Here is a 12,174-nt window from a genome sequence, read left to right as displayed (position 1 = left end):
CTCCAGCAACCTGGACGTCATTCTAGCAGAAACTTCACCCAGAGTTCATAGAAGATCACTGTCACCAAGTCTGATCTCTTAGGTAGCACAGGGCAACTCCTAGCTAAAAAGCTGTGACCGTTTCTATTATAAACCCCTGAGCTCTGCTGCTGTCAGACTTTCTGAAACGTTCCCTTTCCAGGCTGACATATTCCAAGCTTGCTCTCTGTCCAGAAGAGCTTTTTAAGGGTGAGCAAAAATGGCTCAGCTCTTTGTTGGTTTCAGAGTAACAGCCGTGTTAGTCTGTATTCGCAAAAAGAAAAGGAGTACTTGTGGCACCTTAGAGACTAACCAATTTATTTGAGCATAAGCTTTCGTGAGCTACAGCTCACTTCATCGGATGCATACTGTGGAAAGTGTACAAGACCTTTTTATACACACAAAGCATGAAAAAATACCTCCCCCCACCCCACTCTCCTGCTGGTAATAGCTTATCTAAAGTGATCACTCTCCTTACAATGTGTATGATAATCAAGGTGGGCCATTTCTAGCACAAATCCAGGGTTTAACAAGAACGTCTGTGGGGGGAGAGGTAGGAAAAAACAAGGGGAAATAGGTTACCTTGCATAATGACTTAGCCACTCCCAATCTCTATTCAAGCCTAAGTTAATTGTATCCAATTTGCAAATGAATTCCAATTCAACAGTCTCTCGCTGGAGTCTGGTTTTGAAGTTTTTTTGTTGTAATATCGCAACTTTCATGTCTGTAATCGCGTGACCAGAGAGATTGAAGTGTTCTCCGACTGGTTTATGAATGTTATAATTCTTGACATCTGATTTGTGTCCATTTATTCTTTTACGTAGAGACTGTCCAGTTTGACCAATGTACATGGCAGAGTGGCATTGCTGGCACATGATGGCATATATCACACTGGTGGATGTGCAGGTGAACGAGCCTCTGATGATGTGGCTGATGTTATTAGGCCCTGTGATGGTGTCCCCTGAATAGATATATGGGCACAGTTGGCAATGGGCTTTGTTGCAAGGATAGGTTCCTGGGTTAGTGGTTCTGTTGTGTGGTATGTGGTTGCTGGTGAGTATTTGCTTCAGGTTGGGGGACTGTCTGTAGACAAGGACTGGCCTGTCTCCCAAGATTTGTGAGAGTGTTGGGTCATCCTTCAGGATAGGTTGTAGATCCTTAATAATGCGTTGGAGGGGTTTTAGTTGGGGGCTGAAGGTGACGGCGAGTGGCGTTCTGTTATTTTCTTTGTTAGGCCTATCCTGTAGTAGGTGACTTCTGGGAACTCTTCTGGCTCTATCAATCTGTTTCTTCACTTCCACAGGTGGGTATTGTAGTTGTAAGAATGCTTGATAGAGATCTTGTAGGTGTTTGTCTCTGTCTGAGGGGTTGGAGCAAATGCGGTTGTATCGCAGAGCTTGGCTGTAGACGATGGATCGTGTGGTGTGGTCAGGGTGAAAGCTGGAGGCATGTAGGTAGGAATAGCAGTCAGTAGGTTTCCGGTATAGGGTGGTGTTTATGTGACCATCGTTTATTAGCACTGTAGTGTCCAGGAAGTGGATCTCTTGTGTGGACTGGACCAGGCTGAGGTTGATGGTGGGATGGAAATTGTTGAAAACATGGTGGAATTCCTCAAGGGCTTCTTTTCCATGGGTCCAGATGATGAAGCTGTCATCAACATAGCACAAGTAGAGTAGGGGCGTTAGGGGACGAGAGCTGAGGAAGCGTTGTTCTAAGTCAGCCATAAAATTGTTGGCATACTGTGGGGCCATCCGGGTACCCATAGCAGTGCCGCTGATTTGAAGGTATACATTGTCCCCAAATGTAAAATGTCCTCTTGGTATGAGCAGCAAGGGAAGATACTTTTCCCTTTATGAAAAACATTCTGGTCATTTCTTTAGGAGCTGCACAGCAGAAACGGCAGAGGGCTGGAGGCCGAACCTTGGCAAGGAAAAAGCCCTCCCAGGTGAGAAAAGTCTTGGAGCACCCTAAGGACCATTGTTTTAGCTCTAGCTGTGTTGTGAATATGTGGGAATCCTGCGGCACAGTGTGCAGTCAAGTTGGACTGTGCTTTTTTTTTTTTGCTAAGTGTGCATGAAAAGGGCACGTGCTGTGCAGACTACCCGTGGCTGTCACAGTTACAACCTCCCACAGTCCATGCACACATTGTGAGGCAATTGGAAGGAAATTGCCCTTACTGATTCCATCATTCAGTCAGGACTTCAATGCCCTGGGTCTCCCTTATCTTTTGTGTTGTGCTCTGTAGTCCGTTCCAGCAATGGGTTCAGTCTTGGATCGCCACCTTATTCCACAGGCCCTGCTGAGAAGATCAGCTGCAGTGTGTGTCTGTGCATGGGGCTGGAGTGGCTCACTCCTAGTGTGAACTTACGTCCCGTTTTGGCCAGCACATTCCCTTTTTTAAGCCCTGCCCTGGCCGTCCTGACCTTTTTTTCCAAAAGGAGGCATTTGTCCCTTGTGCTCTTGCTGGCACAGTTGGCAAGAGAAAATGGGACAAATGCCCACTTTTTCAAAAAGGTGGGGTGCGGTGTGGAGGAATTTCGGGGGGAGGGAAGGGCAAGCAGAGATGCCAGCTCCCTGCAACAGGGGAGGCAGGGCTGGGGAGGGGAGGCAGTGTTCCAGTATGGGGCGGGGGGAGGGAGGGTGGCAAGGTTCTAGCAAGGGGCCAACAGCCTCCTGAGGGCTCCCCGCAACCCCTGCAGGGTTCTAGCCATGGGCAACAGCCTCGCGGAGGGGGTGTGTGGAGAGAATGGTCCTTGGGCAAGCAGCTGGGGGTGTCCCATTTTCTCTCTGGGAAATATGTCACCCTACTCACTCCTCACTGTGCAGAAGGGAAAGATGTAGGCTGCTTCTATTGCCCAAGAAGGAATGCCGCCCCATGAAAAGGGCCAAAACTAGGCCACTGCGCCATTTAAAGTCTAATTTCTGGTAAGATCAGACTTTGTTCTGGTCATCTGCCCATGGTGAATTTGGGACTAAGGCTCTCACTCATTGTTACAGTCAGCCTGGGTTTACAGAGAATGGCACTTAGTACATGACTGCATTAAACATCTTGGGATAGTCCTTGTGCCTTACATTCTCAGTGCACCATCACTGGCAATTTTACTTGAATCTTTGTGTTATGAGGAATGTTTATTTCCTGTACCTAGATGTGTAAAATAATTGTACAGTTTTGTGCCATGCAGTGATTGTCTTTGTCTTTAGAGAGTCTCTATATTTTAAAACAGGGCATTAAGCATGCAACTATGTGTATAGTTTATTTTTTCCATTTAACTCCTAATTAAAAAGAAAAAGGAATTTACAATACACTTTATTTCCGAAATCCAGTCTAGACATGAATTCAAAAATGTAGTTTATTAAATTTAATAAAATAACTTAGAATGGTTCATTGTGAGTCTTCATTTTAATATATGTTCTGTTGCCATGGAAAACACCCATGGTGATGAGCATAACCTGCAGCTTTGTCAAGTACAAAATAAAATGAAAACAAACAACCCACAATTCCCCCTGTTCCTTCCTGTCCCTCTTTGAGTGTCTGCCAGTGAGGCTGCAATGCCCAGCTAAGCCCAAGTGCACAACAGCCAGTCTCCCCTATAGCGTCTTCCTCATACCACCAGACATGTGGGTTATAATACATTTCTGTTGGGCCCCGGAATTTCCCTCCATGTGCAGCGTGGTACTGCTGGACAGGGGCATTTGGAAGATTTTTTTTCTACCTCCTCCAAAGCTGAGCTGCCAGACTGTATGTTCCAGTGGTTGGAGCTGGTGGAGAAGGTAGTGAGCTAGCTGAGTAGACAGATGGATGGTCTGGCACAGCAAGAGGCAGGATACCAGACTGTGGTTAAGGGATTGATCCACTACTATAAATCCTATATACCTGAACAAAGAAAAACTGAACTTCCTGTACCTAGGACAGTGTCAAACACCAGACTGCCAACCTAGTCACAATGCGGGTCATTGTAACTGTAGAGCTCCTGCACCCCAAGAAATCAGGGCCTTCAGATGGATTTGATTTCCAAACAGTGCTGGAACATTCAGGGACCAGACTCAGAGTCACCCCCAAGAAGTATTAAATATACGAATGAACAAGAGGAAAAAGTCTCACTGGAAAGCTTAGGAAGGCAAGAAAATTACCATAAAGTGATGGAAGCATCTCGCAGGAACGTCAAAGCGGCACATTCAGGGAACTGCTTAGTTCCTGAGGACATGAGCCAAGCTTTGCTCTTGCTTCCTGGGTCTTACACAACACATGTGGATTACAGCTTCCCTGGTTATTAGGCTAATGATTTTGGGTGCCTAGACACCTTCGAGCGGCCTGGCTCTCAGAGGGTGGGTGCTTGGCATGGCCTGAAAACCAGCTCCTTTATGGCATTGTGCACTGGGCACCAACTACCACTGTCATTTGGGAAGATGAAGGCCTGTGGAGCCAAGAGACCAGTAAGCAGAGCATTGAGTCTCCCGCCCACAGCCGAGAATCCTGTGTGTCAATGAGAGAAGGCACTGACATATAGCCAGATATTGGACCTAGCACTCTCACTGGCAAATGGAAAACATGGATAAATACTTCAACAAGGCCAAGAAATCACTGTACTGTGGGAAGGACTATCAGCAGCACAGTGTACAGAGATGCCTAAGCCATGTGTGAGGCAAAAAATTCCCCTGGCTGATCTGGGGCAGATGGACAATGCTGCTACTGAGGGCCAATGACAGCTGGAGCAGGGAGGATTTTAATTCTGGTGGGTCCAGTTCACTAATGGACATGAGATTTTTTTTCCCTGGCTTTTTTCCCTTTGGTGCATTGCCCCATGAGTGATTGCTGCACATCTCCCCATCTGCACATTCTGGGTCTCCTTACTCCCAGGAATCTATCCCAGAGCATTCAGTCACCCTTGGGAAAGACAGTGGCAAGGATTAACGCTAGGAACTCAAGAGTATCAGGAGGTTCTCACCTGATGTGCCACGTATGGAAAGCTCCCAGGCCTTGTCTTCACTGCGCAGTTAACTCAAGGAATAACTCAAGTGTTGGCTCTAATTCAAGTCCTGTCCACACTCCCAAGTGTGGTGGTGCTTTGAACTCAAATTGGTTAGCCTGTCGGCAGGTATAGCCTTCAGGCTGAGTTAGCACAACTTGTCAGCTGCTAATGCTCTCCGTGCCACTTGCATGTCCTTGGGCAGTGTGGCTGCTCTCACTTGAGCGAGGCGAGCTCGAGAGGAGTTAGCCGGAATGCAACTGACTCATGTTCACTGGGCAGTAAAGACTTAAGGCTTGTCTGCACTTGGGATTGACTGAAATAGCTTGTTCAGAATAATCATCCATATCTTGGCGGTGGATTAATCTTTTATTCCAGAATAAGCGTGTCCACCTGGGGTTTATAGTGCAATAACTATCCCAGAGTAAGAATTCAGAATAGCTAATTGGGTAAATTTCCAGCCTTAGCCATCATGACCTAGCGTAACGTGGCCAGCCCTTTACCTCCAGCATCCCCTCATTTTGCAGCCACACATTAGGCCCAGCCTAGGAAGCCCTGCTGCCAGAGTGGATTGCATATGGCTCTTTCCAGGCACAACCACCTGTCTGTGTGGGCAGCTTGCAGGATCAGTCTCAGTAAATGATCAGCCAAGGCTTGGGATGTTGCCCCAGAGGGGAAGGGAAGGAATGGGCTGAAGATCTGAACAGATGCTTCTCTTCCATATGCTTCTCTTCCACATGTCGCTCTCCAAACAGTTCTGAGCTGCGGCATCTCACAAGCATTTACACAGGCAGGTCGCTGTCATTGCTCCCTTTTACAGTTGGGGAAACTAAGGCACAGAGGGGGCAGGGCAGGGGGCTCATTCCAACTCATACAGGGGTTCAGTGACAGAACCCAGAGGCTCCATCCACTAGGGAGGGCTTCCTCCTTAGGGCAGGGCTGACTGGAATTCTAAGGACAATGAGGGATCTTTGTTCAGAACCGGGGTAAATGTTTAAGAAGCAGCTGGGCTGCAATAGCTGGATCTCCTCCTTGCTGAGTTCCAACCTGGGGAAATCCAACAAACTTCTGTGTAATTAGGGATCTAAAGAAGGGCATTAAAGCTGAGACAGGAGCCCTTTCAGTCTGATAACAGGTGGATTGGGAGACCTTGACACATGAACCAACATGAGGTAATTAGAGGAAAAGTGAACAGAGGCTGTCCAATCTCTTCTAATCTCACCCCATAGAACAATCCTGGGGAACTAGAGAGCAAGGGGCGGGACAGGCCAGAGCTCGTTAGAGCACAAGTGCAGAGGGTTAATGGAGGGTTAATTGCTGGGCTCCGGTTAAAGCCTACACAGGTGTATGGTGTTCCAGGGTGCTGACTGGGCTGCAGGAGAGCTTATCTCAGGAGGGTCACAAGGCAGGCTCTGTAACCTGTGCCCAGCTGAGGGCAGGGCTGTTAGTTTCTTGCACTGCAGCCATTGCTAGAGAGATTCCTTTTCCAGCTGACCTAGGGGAAGAGCCAGGCCTTGGGCAAACTGGAGTGGACTGTAGCTGCCCAGGGGCCAAGGCCAGGACTCTGAATGGAAGGGACGGCAGGTGGCAGGGAACTGCTGCCTCTAGAAGCTCCCACACTAGAGCAGTGGGTTCAATGCACCTGAGTTTAGCTCCAGGGACACCCTGAGAAAGCGGAGAGAGGGGCTGCTTCAGAAGGTCCCTTTCACAGGGTGTTTAGCCTGCAGGGCTGGAGCTCGCTGGTGTAAGCTAGCTGGTAGTGACACCTCTTAGGAGAGTAGCCATGCAAAACGTGTATAGCTAAGAGTACTGCACTGGGCAAGGGGGATAGTGCTGCCTGACCAACACCCAGAGGAGCTGCCCAGCCCAGTGCTCCTGTAACAGACCACAGCTGCCAGCTAGGGAACATGGGCTACACATGAGAGCAGGCAGCAGGATGGAGAAAACTGCTTTATGGAGGGGCTGAAAATAGAGGGGTTCAAACTAAACCTAGGTGGGACAAACTGCTGAGCACAGCGCTCTGCCTGTGGAGTCAGCTTGCAGGGCGAGGGCCTTGCTGGTAACTCCATGTCCTCCGGGAGCCTCTTGTAACTGCTCCCACGCTGGCTCTGCAGACAGGGGAGACTCAGGCGAAGTGCAGACAGCCTCCCAGCTCTGCTGGGTTGGCTCACAAAGGGGAAGGTCTTGACTCTTTGGGAAGGTGCACTACTAGTCATATTGGAAAAACCCACACGCTGTATATAGCTGCAGGGGGGGAAACGTGCAGTGACTGCTTCAGGCCAAACTGTGGGCTGCAAACTGCTGGTGCTGCAGTCTGAACGGTCCTGGGTTCATGGGGCAGCAAGATTTATATTCCCAGCTGTGCTTGTGGCCTAAGGGAAACTAGAGAGAAATGCACAAGGATTTCTGCAAGCAGGGAAATGGGATTTGCTAAACTTTGAGAAGCACTTTCATTCCAACGTCGTCATGATCCAGATCCACAGAGCAGTTAGATTCAGCTAGGGCATGTGGTAACCGGAAACAGGATGGGTTTGCTTCTGTGTTGTATCCCCATTACTCTGCCTTATCAATTTTAGCTTATGAGCACACAGGGACTGGTTCTTCCCAAGCATTTGTATGGTGCCTACCTCCTGACTGGAGTAATGGGTCCAAGGTTGAGCAACACACCTCTCTCCCCCCCACCCCCAGCCCCCACAGCAAATCACAGGGAGAAAGTCCCTGTTCTGTCTGCTTGGCAGCTGAGCCGTGCCATCCAAACACTAACTTGTAAGAGAAATGATGGGCAGCATGTCAACTCCCATGTAATCCATGAGAGCTCCACTGATTCTCACGTGTCAAAGAGCAGCCATGCCTGTGGGAGCAGTACTTATCTAAATGTTACATCTGGCCATGTCAAAGAAATAATCAGGGTGTAGAATGGAGCCCCCTTCCCTGGCAACTGGGATGGGGGCTTCCAAATCACTTCTCCTGGGGCAGAGTTTCAAATGCAGAACAACTGGGGGACAGGGTTTGCTAGTGCTTGGTACGTGTCTCTGAACTCTTCCATGCAGAATCCTGCTGCAGGGCATTTCGCTAGTGGGAGAGGTTTGTGGCCTGTCACGTGCAGGAGGTCAGGCTAGGTGATCATGATGGTCCCTTCCAGCCTGAAAGTGTTCCAGTCTCTGCCTGTGAGAGCCACATGGGAGGGCCCTGGGGGATGCCACAGGTGGCAACAGAATGTTTCTTCCCCCCAAGCCCATATGGAAAGCAAGGGGAACCGCTGGTGGCTGCTCTTCGCAGGGCTCCCGTGGGGGATGCTTCTGATGTAGCAGTTCCTTTGCTTCTGCCCTCTCCTCAGACGTGAGATCATCCCCTGGCCCGTCTGACCCTTGGCTGTGTCCATGGGTGGTGGGTATCAGGTACCAGGTGTGACCCCTTTGCTTCCTGCTCCATGCAGCTGGAGTCCTGTCTCCCTGTAGGGTGGCCCCGGCTCGGGCCGCTCCACCCGCCCTCCCAGGGCTCCAAGGCTGGGTGGAGCTGGGCTGGGGGGAGCTAGCCTGGGGTGGGGACTGGTGGCTGCGGGGGATGGAGGTGGCTCTGGACTCTGGTGGAGGGATGCAGAGGGGCGGGCCTGGGAACTTGCACCACCCCTGGCTGTGTCCCGCCTGGGCTGGTTCTGGTTTCTCTGGCTCTGCAGAAGAGAGATAGACATATGCTGTGGCCAGCAGGTTTGTGTGCTGACCTGCTGCCTGGCATGTCTGGCTCACAGACTAACAGGGGTGATCCCGCTGGGCCCCAAAGCTTGGGCCTGGATTTCAAATTCCAGAGCTGGGGTGGAGGAAGCCCTCAGGACGAGCTGCTAAGTGTCATTTCCCTGCCTTCCTATCGAAGGGGTGCAAGCGCTGTGGGGTGAGCAGCTGGGAAGGGAGGAAACCCTTGCGCTCTCTGTACAGCACGTTGGCATTGTACACTCTGGGCTCAGAGAGACACGTAGCAAACCAATACACAGGAAACCTGACCCAGTAATCAGTTCACATCTGTAAATACTTTCTGGGCGGTTAATTACTTCCAGTGCAAAGGTCTCGTTTCTAATCTCCCATTAGCAATCGCACGTCTCTTTCCATTTCAGACCGCCTCAGCAAATGAGTCTTGCTGCCACAAAGGACAGGAAGAAGAGCACTAATGACTTTTTTTTTTAATTAAGTCAGTTGTTGGTGCTACTCTAGGATAAAATGAATCTGTTTTTCATAAATGGAGTTGGATTCTGTTATTGCTCCGTCAACTTCCTCCGAATGCTGCAGTCCCAGCTGCCTCACTCCTGGTTTGTAGTCCTCCATTAATACACTGCTTAGTCAACTGCTACCTGCAAAAAGCCTCAGAGGTTGTGCCTTACATTTGCAATCTTAACATAGATCCACAGGCATGGCTCTCAGCTCTAGGGCAGCCTGTCAGGTCCAGTCCCCCTGAATCTCGAGCTCAGACTCTGTAACACCGGGGTTTGCTGCATTCATAGAGGGTGTCACCCACCAAAGAAAAGATCTTTACACCTAATTCTTAATGCCATTGTAGCACTTGAAACCACCAAGGAGAGTGGGGGCCTCAGGAGGAATTTCAATGAGGGGAGAATGGTGGTCTTGCAGATTAACTGAGGAAAGGTGTTCCATATGTAGGGGTGACATGGAATACCGTATAGAGAGTTGTTTGGTGGGGAAGCAGCCATATGACATGTTAAGCAATAAGTAGCATGGTGTGTGTGTTGAGGGAAGGGGGGCTGTTCTAAAAATTAAACCTTAGCATAAAATTTGAATAATAAAGCATCTGATACTGTCTCTCAAAATATCATTTCAAATGAATTCAGACTGGTTTGGCTAAAAACACTCAGGGGAATGAAAACCTATTTAAAAGGAAAAAAAGTAATGTGAAATGACAAAGGCCAGTATTGAACTGTGTGTTGGGGTACCACAAAGACTAACGTTAGGCCTATTCCTATATAATATCTTCAGTAAGGATTTGGAAGAGGAATTAAACCGCATGCTAATGAAATTCACAGATAATCCCAAACTGGGATAAGTTACAAACATTAATGAGGACAGTAAAAATATAAGTGGGGCACGAGGGCAGAACATTTTAGGAGGTTCTGTCACGTTGGGGTGCAATCCAGACCAGTGAGGGCTAGGTGCCTTCAATGCTCTCCTGCTGTGGCTCACAGCCTGTACACCGATAGCCATTAGACAAGCATGTACTAAGAGTCTGTGTGCTAACAGCTCTGATTCTAGCAGCCTGCTTGTTACATCCCAGCCATACTGGTATCCACTAGCCTTGGTTATCCAAGTGACTTCAAACACACTTCCAGTCCTGAATTTTCCCCAAACCATGTGTCCTGAAATGTCCAGTCCTTTCCTGGACCATTCAGAAGCATAATAAGGTTTGTTTGCACCTTTAAAAAGTCAGTACCCAACAGCTTGCCACATTAACTTGAGTAAACAATCACTTCAATTCATATACAGCACTGGGTTGGTTTAGATTAAAATAAAACAAGTTTATTAACAACAGGACATAGGGTAAGTCATGTCAAGTAAAAGAAATTAAGGTAGAGATGATTACAAGCAAATAAAAGAAAAAACATGCTTCTAAAAGTCTAAAACAATTTAGCAAAGTACAGACTTTGTTTAAGATGGTTTCATTCACCAATCACTCTTTGTCCAGCATGGCTGACTGTCTTTCAGTCAGGATCTTCCACAGATATACATGGTGCTAGTTCCCCTTATTTTCATAGGTGAAAGATAACTTGGGGTTCTTTGCCCATTTCTTTTATAGTTCTGTGAACTTAATGAAATGGATTCTTCTGAAAGTTGCCCCCCCAATGATGTTTATTCAAGTTCAACATGGAGTTTTGTGGTGAGTTTTGTGAAACCATGCTGGTTTCTTCCCCTGCTGGTATTTGCTAAAATGCAAATTGATCTGTTCCTGCCCTCTCCGATGCAAATAAATGGCCACTTGACATGTGATTGCTAATCAACTGTGATGACATCTGCTGGAGGTGTCAGCTTGTCCTTTGGGAGGAACCTGTTTACCCTGCCTGACTTGTCTGCTAAACATATTTTAGTTTCACATTTCCTTCATATTTGTATGTCCTTTGGGCATTTACCATACATATACCACACAAGACTATTAATGATCAGTATGCTATTAGTTTTCCAATGATACCTTACACGACATATATCAGATTCAGTTTATGACAATCAATTGGAACAACTGAAACTCACTACCAGAAGTGATCCCCTGGCCTTCTTGCATGGAGATACAGATAGAGTCACAGGCTCCCTTTGGATGAATACAGCTAATACACTGCGGGGGAAATGATTCAAAATACATATTTCAATGAGAGGAAAAAAACATGGAAAGCAATACCGATGAGAGGAGCTAAGGGAGATAGTGACAGATAATTAGATCTGAGTTTGCAATGTGATATGGTTGCAAAAAAGCCCAAAACAATTTTGGGCCATATACACAGTCATCATGTCATGAAGCAGGGAGGTGACACTCTTCTTTATACAGGTCTCGTGTGACTGACCACACCTGGTATATTGCATTCAGATCTGGTCATCACATGATCTAATACTCCACAAACTGCAGGGAGCTCAGAGAAGAGCAAGCTTCCTGAGGCATGAAAGAAAGTTGATTACCACTTCCAACTGGCCAATATTGCCAGTCCCCATTGTCCATTTCTTATATTTTCAAACAAGCATCTTCATGCTTTCTCCATTCTGCCCCTCACGCTTGGGAGGTGCTACCTGTAAACACTGCAAAGCTACCGCATTATCCCCCTCCAAATCCCTCCTTGAAAACTTGCCTTTGCCATGCTGGCTACAAAAACACTTGACAATGAATACCCCTGGCTAGCATGCTAATCAATATTGTCTCACTGTTTCCTTGTACTCCTACATCTGTCTGTATCCTTCTGTTGTCTTCTGTTTTATACTTAGACTGTAAGCTCTCTGGGCCAAGGCCTATCTTTTAGTTCTGTTTGTACAGCACCTAGCATAATGGGGCTCCTGCTACATCACTAAGGCATGGTTGTAGCCAGCCAGCCAGCCCCCCCCCCCCCCAGACCAGCATTGCTGGAAACACAGGAGGAAGCCGGAACAGGGCACTTAACATATATTCCAGCACAGCCTTTGAAGCTGTGAAAAGCACAGGTGTGCCTCTG

Source organism: Lepidochelys olivacea, assembly GCF_965140295.1.
Source record: "Lepidochelys olivacea isolate rLepOli2 genome assembly, chromosome: 21".
Lineage (NCBI taxonomy): Eukaryota > Metazoa > Chordata > Testudines > Cheloniidae > Lepidochelys > Lepidochelys olivacea.
Note: the sequence above shows the minus strand (reverse complement) of the source record.